The sequence below is a fragment of the Rana temporaria genome, chromosome 4 (assembly GCF_905171775.1).
Source record: "Rana temporaria chromosome 4, aRanTem1.1, whole genome shotgun sequence".
Taxonomy (NCBI): domain Eukaryota; kingdom Metazoa; phylum Chordata; class Amphibia; order Anura; family Ranidae; genus Rana; species Rana temporaria.
This window is the reverse complement of record NC_053492.1, coordinates 239,743,734-239,754,048: the sequence shown is the minus strand read 5'-3', so window position 1 is coordinate 239,754,048 and position 10,315 is coordinate 239,743,734.

The window sequence follows — 10,315 nt, the reverse complement described above, 5'->3', positions numbered from 1 at the left end:
TCTCGGAGCAAGCAGCCTCCACTGAGGGCCCAGTAGACTTAGGGCAATTACGAGGTTGGGCACAAAGGGCCATTTGCCTGCTAGGCTCGGCTAATACAGCCTGCGCTGTAGAACGTCGCAGGTCAATATTAATGAAGTTGGACCCACAACTTTCCCATTTGGCAGAATCAGAACCGGGCCCCTCTGCAGAAGGTCTTCTCTTCGGAGAAGATCTTATGAAAAATATTAACAGGTTTGTTGGTCTGTTTAATAGCCTGGACAAGGCCCAGACTTCTTTAAAGAAAGCGGGCTCTGGATCTAAGGTTTTTGGTAGGGCCGGCAGAGGGAGAGGCCGATCTGCCGGTCGAAACAATTACTTCAGGGCCTACCCTAGAGCAGCCGCTCAACCTTACACACCCATGCATCAGCAATACGCCCTACCAGTGGCACAACCGGCGCCATTCTTCCCTCCCAGAGGACGCCCATGGAGAGGACGCGGGGGCAGAGGTTTTCCCAGATCACGCCCTTCCACTGGTAAGTGTTCCTCAGTTTTCTTCTCACATTCCAGTAGGGGGCAGACTGAAGCATTTTATCCACGTCTGGCACACGATTACGGCAGACGCTTGGATATTATCGACAGTAGCGGGTTTCAACATAGATTTCATCTCGCAACCAATCATGCTGGGGACCCCACACCCAGCTCAGTTTTCAGAACAATGTACTCATCTCATAGACGAGGAGATTCAGGACCTAGCAACAAAGCAGGCCATAGTAGAAGTAGACCCCTTATCACCCGGGTTTGTCAGCAGCCTATTCTTAGTGAAGAAGAAAGGCGGAGGTCATCGCCCAATTATAAATTTGAAAGGATTAAACCAATTTGTGGCGTATCGTCACTTCAAGATGGAAGGCATTCATCTATTAAGAGACCTACTCTCTCAAGGGGATTGGCTAGTCAAGATAGACTTGAAAGATGCTTACCTGACGATTCCCATGCACCTGTCTTCACAAACCTTTCTAAGATTCCTATGGTGGGGCCGTATGTGGCAGTTTACATGCCTCCCCTTCGGCCTTTCCTCGGCTCCATGGTGCTTCACCAAGATAATGAAGCCCGTGGTAGCTGCCCTTCGATGCAGAGGAGTACGTCTGATAATATATCTAGACGACCTCTTAATCATGGCCCATTCGAAAGCACAGGCAGACCTACACAAGCGATGGGCAGTGTCACTTTTAGAGGAACTAGGCTTCCTCATCAACCTCAAGAAGTCCGTACTGTCCCCAGCGCAGGAGATGGAATTCTTAGGTTTCACGATAGACACCAGACAGGCAATTTTACGTTTGCCTCAGTCAAAATTGTCCCTGATTCGGAAAGAAATCAGGTCAGTTTTGAGCAAAGGCCAGATATCATTGAGAACCCTGGCACGCATTGTCGGACTTTTGTCAGCCTCCATTCAGGCTATTTTTCCAGCTCCCCTACATTACCGGGCCCTTCAGCGCCTCAAAACTTTACACCTGAGACAGGGTCTGGGTTATTCGGACAAAATCTCTCTTTGTGCGGAATCCGAAAAGGAGTTACGATGGTGGCTCCATCATGCCATAGAATGGAATGGCAAAACTATCTTCAGTTCTCGACCGGATGTCATACTGGAATCCGATGCGAGCAGACAGGGTTGGGGTGCTCGTTGCGGGCAAGCCTCCACGGGGGGGACTTGGTCCAACGACGAGTCATCCCTTCACATCAATGCACTGGAACTCTTGGCGGCATTCTTTGCCGTCAAGAGTTTTCTCTCCCGGAGGTCCAGTTGTTGCGTTCTTTTACGCATGGACAACGTGGCGGCGGTGCAATACATCAACCACCTAGGGGGCGCGAAATCCAAGATGCTGGCGGATATCGCGTCCGACTTCTGGAATTTCTGTTTTTCCAGGGACATCCTGCCAGTGGCAGAATATATCCCCGGGGTTTCCAATTACGTGGCAGATTGGAATTCCCGTTATCTGTCAGACGCCAGCGATTGGACGCTGGAAAGATCAACCTTCTTAACAATACAGGAACTTTGGGGTCCGTTCCACACAGACCTTTTCGCTTCCAGGATCAATCGACAACTGATACACTTCTTCAGTTGGAGGCCGGATCCAGAAGCAACAGCGGTGGACGCATTCCTCCAGGTATGGCCGAAGGGAGTGAACTATGCGTTTCCCCCCTTCTCACTGATCACCAGGCTTCTCCTTCATGTCATGACTCAATCGGCGACGGTGGCGTTGATCACTCCCTGGTGGCCAACGCAACCATGGTTCCCGCTAGTTCTAGGCATGTCGATCGACTACCCAGACTTCTCCCACATTCAATTCAGCTACTGACGAACCCGTCCAAAGGTCCACACCCTTTGCTGTTGGAAAACAGGCTGCCACTCCTGGCCTGGTTGGTCTCGGGATGTCAGAGACAGGTTCAGACCTTTCACAATCGGCTAGAGATCTTCTCGCCGTGGCCTGGGCCCCAGGGACTAGATCGGCATATCGATCTGCCTGGGGGTTGTGGGTCCGTTGGTGTGATCAACGACAGATTGATCCCATTCATGCCCCTGTTTCCTCAGTTGTAAATTTCCTTGCGGAATTTTATGAGCTGGGAAGATCATACAGTTCCCTGAACGTCTATAGGTCAGCTATATCGGCTTACCATTGTCCGGTAGACGCAGTTCCTATAGGCAGACACCCTCTTGTGTGTCGTTTACTCCGCGGCGTTAAATACAAACGCCCTCCTCGTCCACGATACCATTCTACTTGGGATGTGTCCAAAATACTTCAGGTATTTTCTTCTTGGGAGGATAATGATCAGTTATCCTTGAAAGACTTATCCCTAAAACTCACCACCCTGTTATGTTTAATTTCTATTAAACGAGTATCCGATGTCAGGGCCCTAGACGTTTCTAGACGACAATTCTCGCCGGAAGGGGTTAAGTTTTCGGTGGTTCGCAGGACAAAAACCAATCTACACACAGTTTTTTACCCCTTTTTTCCAGCGTATCCGCGTCTTTGTGTGGTCCGTTGCCTACAGACGTACGAGTCCCTCACTTTGGCGCTTCGTGCTCCAGATTCTTCCCAATTGTTGATATCCTTTGTGCAACCACATCGGCCGGTATCTTCAGCAACCCTAGCTAGATGGGTAAAGTCAGTCATGAAGATAGCAGGTATAGATATATCTCTCTTTGGAGCTCATTCCACCAGAGGTGCCATGGCCACTAGAGTGGTTACATCAGGGGGATCTCTATCAGATCTTTTATTGGCGGCTGATTGGTCTTCTGAGGTGACCTTTCGTCGTTTTTACTTTAGACCGGAAGATCATGTCTCATTATCTGTTCTCAACACTTAGTTTATGAATCCCGGTTATCATTCTTAAGGTTTTTTCTTTGGAAAATATTGTATATATGATAAATATGTGAGTATTTCAGGAGGTTCACACATGTTTAGCTTTGAACTTGCAAGATATGAGCCTCCTGTCTGATATATAATTCTAGATTTTCCTAGTATAGGGACGGAAAATATTGATTATATGATGACAGGAGGCGAGTATCTTCCCTCCCTACCCGCCCTATTACGGTTATTTATCTTCTCTTTTCAGGATACTGAATATCATCCCAGATTCTTGGTACAGTCATGGAAGAGATTCCTGTGTTCCCTGTTGGAACGAAGTCGTGCTTAGTTTCCCGGTTGGAGTCCTGTTGACTACATTTTGTCCTCCAGCTTGCCTATGTTGACGTCGTCGCAGGTTTGACCGGCTGGTCGAAGAGTTGTGATGTTGTTTCTTCCTCAAAGTGGTCCGGAGTTGGGCATTCGCTTACAGAAAGAGGAGGATTTACAGTGGGGCAGTCCTAATTATAGGCTCGGACCCCTAAGGGGGGGGGGGGGGGGCTAGATGGACGCTGGGACTGATGGGAAACGTAGTTTTTTCAGTTCATTTAAATGTAAAAATGTTTTCTGCTATGAGCATTAAAATGGAAAGATTAATGCAAGATACTCGCCTCCTGTCATCATATAATCAATATTTTCCGTCCCTATACTAGGAAAATCTAGAATTAAAGTGGTTTTCAGTCCGTGCATACCCTGGTTAAAGTGTTTTTCAGTCCGTGCATACCCTGATTAAAGTGTTTTTTAGTCCGTGCATACCCTGATTAAAGTGTTTTTCAGTCCGTGCATACCCTGATTAAAGTGTTTTTCAGTCCGTGCATACCCTGGTTAAAGTGGTTTTCAGTCCGTGCATACCCTGATTAAAGTGTTTTTCAGTCCGTGCATACCCTGGTTAAAGTGGTTTTCAGTCCGTGCATACCCTGATTAAAGTGTTTTTCAGTCCGTGCATACCCTGGTTAAAGTGGTTTTCAGTCCGTGCATACCCTGATTAAAGTGTTTTTCAGTCCGTGCATACCCTGGTTAAAGTGGTTTTCAGTCCGTGCATACCCTGGTTAAAGTAGGTTATCTGGTTTCCAATGGCATGGTTCACACCAGTGCAATCAGTTCCAAAAAGAAAAGTAGAACATACTGCATTTTTCCTGCACTGGAATGCTTTAAAAATGCACCAGTACAGTGGAAATAAAAACAGGAACAATAAGAAGAAATAAAGCATCTGGAATGCATCCAGAAACACATCAAAATTGCACTGTATCGCGTCAAAAACACATTAAAAAGGCATCAATCTCAATCTGGCAATGTGCACAAGAGCAGTAGTGCTGTCAATCACTACTGGTGAGGGGAGGCAGACGAGCCACAACCACTCTGTGGGCTAGATTCACATAGATCAGCGGATCTTTAGATCCGCGTGATCTATGTGATTTAAGATCCGCTGCCGCAAGTTTGAGAGGCAAGTGGCTAATTCACTAAACACTTACCTCCAAACTTGCGGCTGCGGATCGTAAATCCCCCGGCGGAATTCAAATTCCGCGGCTAGGGGGAGTGTACTATTTAAATCAGGTGCGTTCCCGCGCCGATTTAAATGAGCATGCGCCGTCCGCGAAATTTCCCGGCGTGCATTGCTCCCACTGACGTGGCTAGGACGTCAGTGGTTTCGGCGTGAGCGTAACTTGCGGCGCGCGGGTTTCTGAATCGGTGTACGCAAACAACGTAAAAAAAACAAAAATTGACGCAGGAACGACGGCTATACTTAACATTGGCTGCGCCTCATAGAAGCAGGGGTAAGTATACGCCGGGAAAACCGCTACGGAAACATCGTAACACTGCGTCGGGTCCGCGTACTTTCGTGAATTGCCGTATCTCGCTGATTTACATATTTCTCAGTGTAAATCAGCGAGAACGCCCCCCACGGCCATTTTTTAATTGCAGTTAAGATCCGACGGTGTAAAGCCCCGTACACACGGTCGGACTTTTGGCTAACCAACTTCAAAATCTGCAACTTTTCAAATTTGTCTGACCGTGTGTACGCTCCATCGGACCAACTTTTTCTGGTTTCATCCGACAAAAAGTTGGGTCTGCGAACGGACCAACTTTTCGGCAACAAAAGTCCGATGGTGCTTTGTGTGACTGTGTGTACAGCAATCCAACCAACTTTTGGACAAAGTGCAAATACGAATGCTGAAAACCAATGTTAAAAGCAACAAACAATAGCAGAAGTTAACCAAAGGGTGGCGGTAAAGAGCAGAAAAGAGCAAAAAAAAACACGTGATGTAAGGAAACTTTTAGAAAAGTTTGCAGAAAAGTCTGACTGTGTGTATGCTATGGGTGTGGCAGGACAAATCAATTAGGACAAAAATCCAAGGAAAATTTTGTTGGATGTCCTACCGTGTGTATGAGCCTTAACACAGTTACACCTGTCGGATCTTAGGCATATCTATGCGTAACTGTTTCTTTGAATCAGTCGCATAGATACGACGGGCCTAAGTCAGAGATACGACGGTGTATCAGGAGATACACCCGAGGGCTTTCACACTGAGGCGATGCGCTGGCGGGAGAGAAAAAAACTCCTGCCAGCAGCATCTTTGGAGCGGTGAGAGGAGCAGCGTGTATACCGCTCCTTCCAATTTAAAACAATGGGAAACCGCGGTAATACCGCCCGCAATGCGCCTCTGCAGAGGCGCATTGCGGGCGGTATTAACCCTTTATCGGCCGCTAGCGGTGGTTAATACCGCACCGCTAGCGGCCGAATACCGCGGCAAATCCGACGGTATAGCGGCGCTATTTTTAGCGCCGCTATACCCCCACCGCGCCTCCCGCCACAGTGTGAAAGGGGCCTTTTGGACAAACAGAAGAGACTCGACAGTGAGCCAGCATTAATGCCCCTATAGGAAGGGGCTTGCTATGGGGTCACTTGGCAAGGAAAAGGAGTCAGGAGCACCAACAGGGGACCCAAGAAGTGGAGGATGCTAAACCATAGCACAGAGCAGGTAAAAATAACATGTTTATTATATTTTATAACTACATTACTTTAACTGACAATTGTGTGGACGTGCGACACTGTACCCAAATAAAATTGATGACCTTTTTTTTCCCACAAGTAGAGCTTTTTTTGGGTGGTCTTTGATCACCTCTGCAGTTTTTCTTTTTTGCGCTATAAACAAAAAAAGACAGACAATTTTGAAAAAACAATATTTTTTTTATTTTTGCTATAATACATATCCAATAAAAAAAATGTTAAAAAAAACAATTAACTAATCAGTTTAGGCCAATATGTATTCTTCTATATATTTTTAATAAAAACAATCGCAATAAGCGTATATTGATTGATTTGCGCAAAAGTTATAGCGTCTACAATATAGAGGATAGATTTATGGCATTTATTATTATTATTATTTTTTTTTTTTACTAGTAATGGCGGTGATCGACGATTTTTAGTAGGACTACAACATTGCGGCGGACAGATCGGACACCTTTTGACACTTTTTTGGGACCAGTGATATTTTTACAGTGATTAGAGCTAAAAATATCCTCTGATCACTGTATAAATGACACTGGCAGGGAAGGGGTTAACACTAGAGGGCAATCAAGGGGTTAAGTGTGTCCTAGGAAGGTGTTTCTAACTGTGGGGGGGACAGACTGACTAGGAGTTGAGAGATGCTGTTCCTAATCACTAGGAACAGACAATCTCACTGTACTCTCCAGTCAGAAAGGGGATCTGCTTTGCTTACTTAGGCAGATCCCCGTTCTGCCTCTCTGAAGAGTGATCGCGGGTTTCCAGCGAACATCACAGCAGGGATGATTCCTACATTTACCTCAAATGTTTGGATGGGGAATCTCTGTTCATTCTCTTTTACTACCATACCAAGAATAGGTAAATGCGGGGACACACCCCTAGTCACTAGGGGTGCAACGGATAAAATACTCACGGATCGGATCGATCCTCGGATCAGGAGTCACGGATCGGATCATTTTCGGCTCAGCAAAAAAAAAAAGACAAATCTTGTTACACCCACCAGAGTTTTAGATTTCACAGTTCTTCTCAACACAAAACTGAGCTTATGTGCTTAAATACAGTGTTTGGAAATCCGACGGACTGTTTATTGCTAATATGACAGAACACCTCTGATTTTCACATTTAACCCTTTCATGCCTATGCCTATGTATGACATTTGGTGTTTACAAGTTAAAATCCATATTTTTGGCTAGAAAATTACTTAGAACCCCCAAACATTATATATATATTTTTAGCAGAGAATCTAGAGAATAAAATGGCGATTGTTGCAATATTTTATGTCATACGGTATTTGTGCGGCGGTGTTTTAAACACAACTTTTTGGGAAAAATTTACTTTCATGAATTTTAAAAAAATGAAAAAGTAAAATTAGCCCAATTTTTTTGCATAATGTGAAAGATGATGTTATGCCGAGTAAATAGATACCAAGCATGACACGCTTTATAATTGCACGCACTCGTGGAATGGCGACAAACTACGGTAACTAAAAATCTCCATAGGCGACGCTTTAAACTTTTTTTACGGTTACCAGGTTAGAGTTACAGAGTAGGCCTAGTGCTATAATTATTGCTCTCGCTCTTACGATCGCGGCGATACCTCACATGTGTTATTTGAACACCGTTTTCATATGCGGGCGCGACTTCCGTATGCGCTTTCTTTGCTGCGCAAGCTCGCGGGGAGGGGGGCGCTTTAAAAAATTTTTTTTTTTGTTTTCTTATTTATTTATTTATTTTTTCTAATATTACATTTTTTTTTTTTTTTTTTTTTACATTTTGATCACTTTTATTGCTGTCACAAGGAATGTAAACATCCCTTGTGACAGCAATAGGTCGTGACAGGTACTCTTTATGGAGGGATCGGGGTCTAAAAGACCTCCGAGCCCTCCTTTGCACTTCAAAGTATTCAGATCGCCGAAAACGGCGATTCTGAATACTGTGTACTTTTTTAAATCCGGCGCCATTGGCAGCCGAGAAACCCGGAAGTGACGTCATGACGCCGCTTCTGTGGTTTCAATGCGCACACTGAATCAAAGCCGTTTACGGCTTTGTTTCAGAGCGCGCCGAGACGCTGGAGGCGCCGGATCGTGGATCGGGTCTCCCGGTGGGACGGGAGGCCCGGTCAGAGCGGCGAGAGGCGGCGGGAGGGGGGGGATGTCCCCTCCCGCTCCTCCGGCATAACAACCGAGCGGCTTTTAGCCGCATCGGTTGTTATGTTTGGAAAGCCGATCGCCCGCTCTAAACAACGGTACCGGGATGATGCCTGCGGCTGCAGGCATCATCCCGGTACAACCCCTGAAAGCCGAGGACGCATATATGCGTACGCTCGGCGTGAAAGGGTTAAACAGTCCGTCAGATTTACAAATACTGTATTTAAGCGTATAAGCTCTGTTTTGTGTTGAAATAACTGCATCTCGCAATATGTGCAGCCAAGTGGAAGTCGCAGCCCCATGTACGAAAGTGGTGTCACCAGTTCCCTACTGTGACCTGAACTATCCCAATCATCAGATCCCTTTAGTGTCATTGATCGGCGGGCTGAGTGTCTAGTGAAAATCCCCCCTACGTGCTCAGTCCATACAGATCCCCCCGATCGCCTCCTCTCTCTTCTCTGGCAAGCAGCAGGACGCCCGGTGCGGCGGCGACAGTGGCTCCCCGTGTGGATTCCTCAAGGTGCAGCATGGAGCTCATCGCTGGGCTGTTAGGAGTCAATGACATATTGAGCTCAAGTGCCCACAAACTTCCGAGGAGCAGCCTACATCCCCCGCGCCGGGTGGACCTCGATGGCCGCCGCTTCGATAGCTAGGCCGAAGCCGCGGCCTTTCCTATGGACCGGGAGGCACGTGGATCGCCGTGTGTCCCGACCCGAAGGTGCTGATCCGTACGGATCAGTTGCACCCCTAGTGACAATACTTGATGTGTTCCCACTGTCATATGGCATTCTTGTGCCACAGTGCCTACACACCGTCACGGTTTTATCCACTAACCCCTTTCCTTCATCATTATATTTGACATGCAAGACAAAATGCTCCCATACGGGGGATTTAAATGACGAGGGGCATTCAAGCTCCTCCATTCGCCATGACCACGCTGTGTGTGGACTGAACATGCGCAAATTATTATTTATTTTTTTTAGAAAACAATCCTCGGATCACGTGTGTGCGGTTCGGATCAATCTTTTTCGGTTCGGATCACGGATCAATGACGATCCGTTGCACCCCTACTAGTCACCTGCCCTCTATCTACCCATCAGTATTTATATGCCTCTATTGAGGAGACTTTAAAAGTTTAGTTAGGACTGCAGAACGCAGAGAGCCTTGTCGATGGCTCTGCAGCTTAATCATGTACTTGCAAATGCGTGCAACCAATCTCTGCTTTTAACATATACAGTTGAATTTGGCTTGCTGTTTGGGTGGTAAGTGTGAGCCTGATTAAAAAAGTTTACAACTTTATTTATACTTACTGTTTGCTTAAAAATGCATCTCATCTAAAGTCCCCAAATCTCCCCTCTCTTTTGCACCTGAGAGGAGGTCAATGACAGCGTCACCAGGCCCATCTGAGGGGGGGGGGGGGGGTGCTTATATAAGGGGGGAGTGAATACAATAATGTAAGGGGGCACTGATATAAAGGTTCCCCCCTATATTAGTAACCCCCCACCTTAGTGTATGCACTCTGCATAAGGTGGTCTCTAGTCACCAGAGCCCCCCCCCCACATGGGAGTTTCCCCTTACATCATTATCTGCAGCGTTCCCCTTTACATATGAGTTCCCTTTCACTGTAAGGGGGAATCCTGTAGACTCTGATGCAAGGGAGACCTAATCAGAAGCTCCATCTGCAGGCAGATGTAAACAGATGTGCGTCTGTTTACATTTGCTTTCCTCCACATTCATCCATGTCTGGAAATAATAAATAAAAGTTTGTGTCTTTTTACATT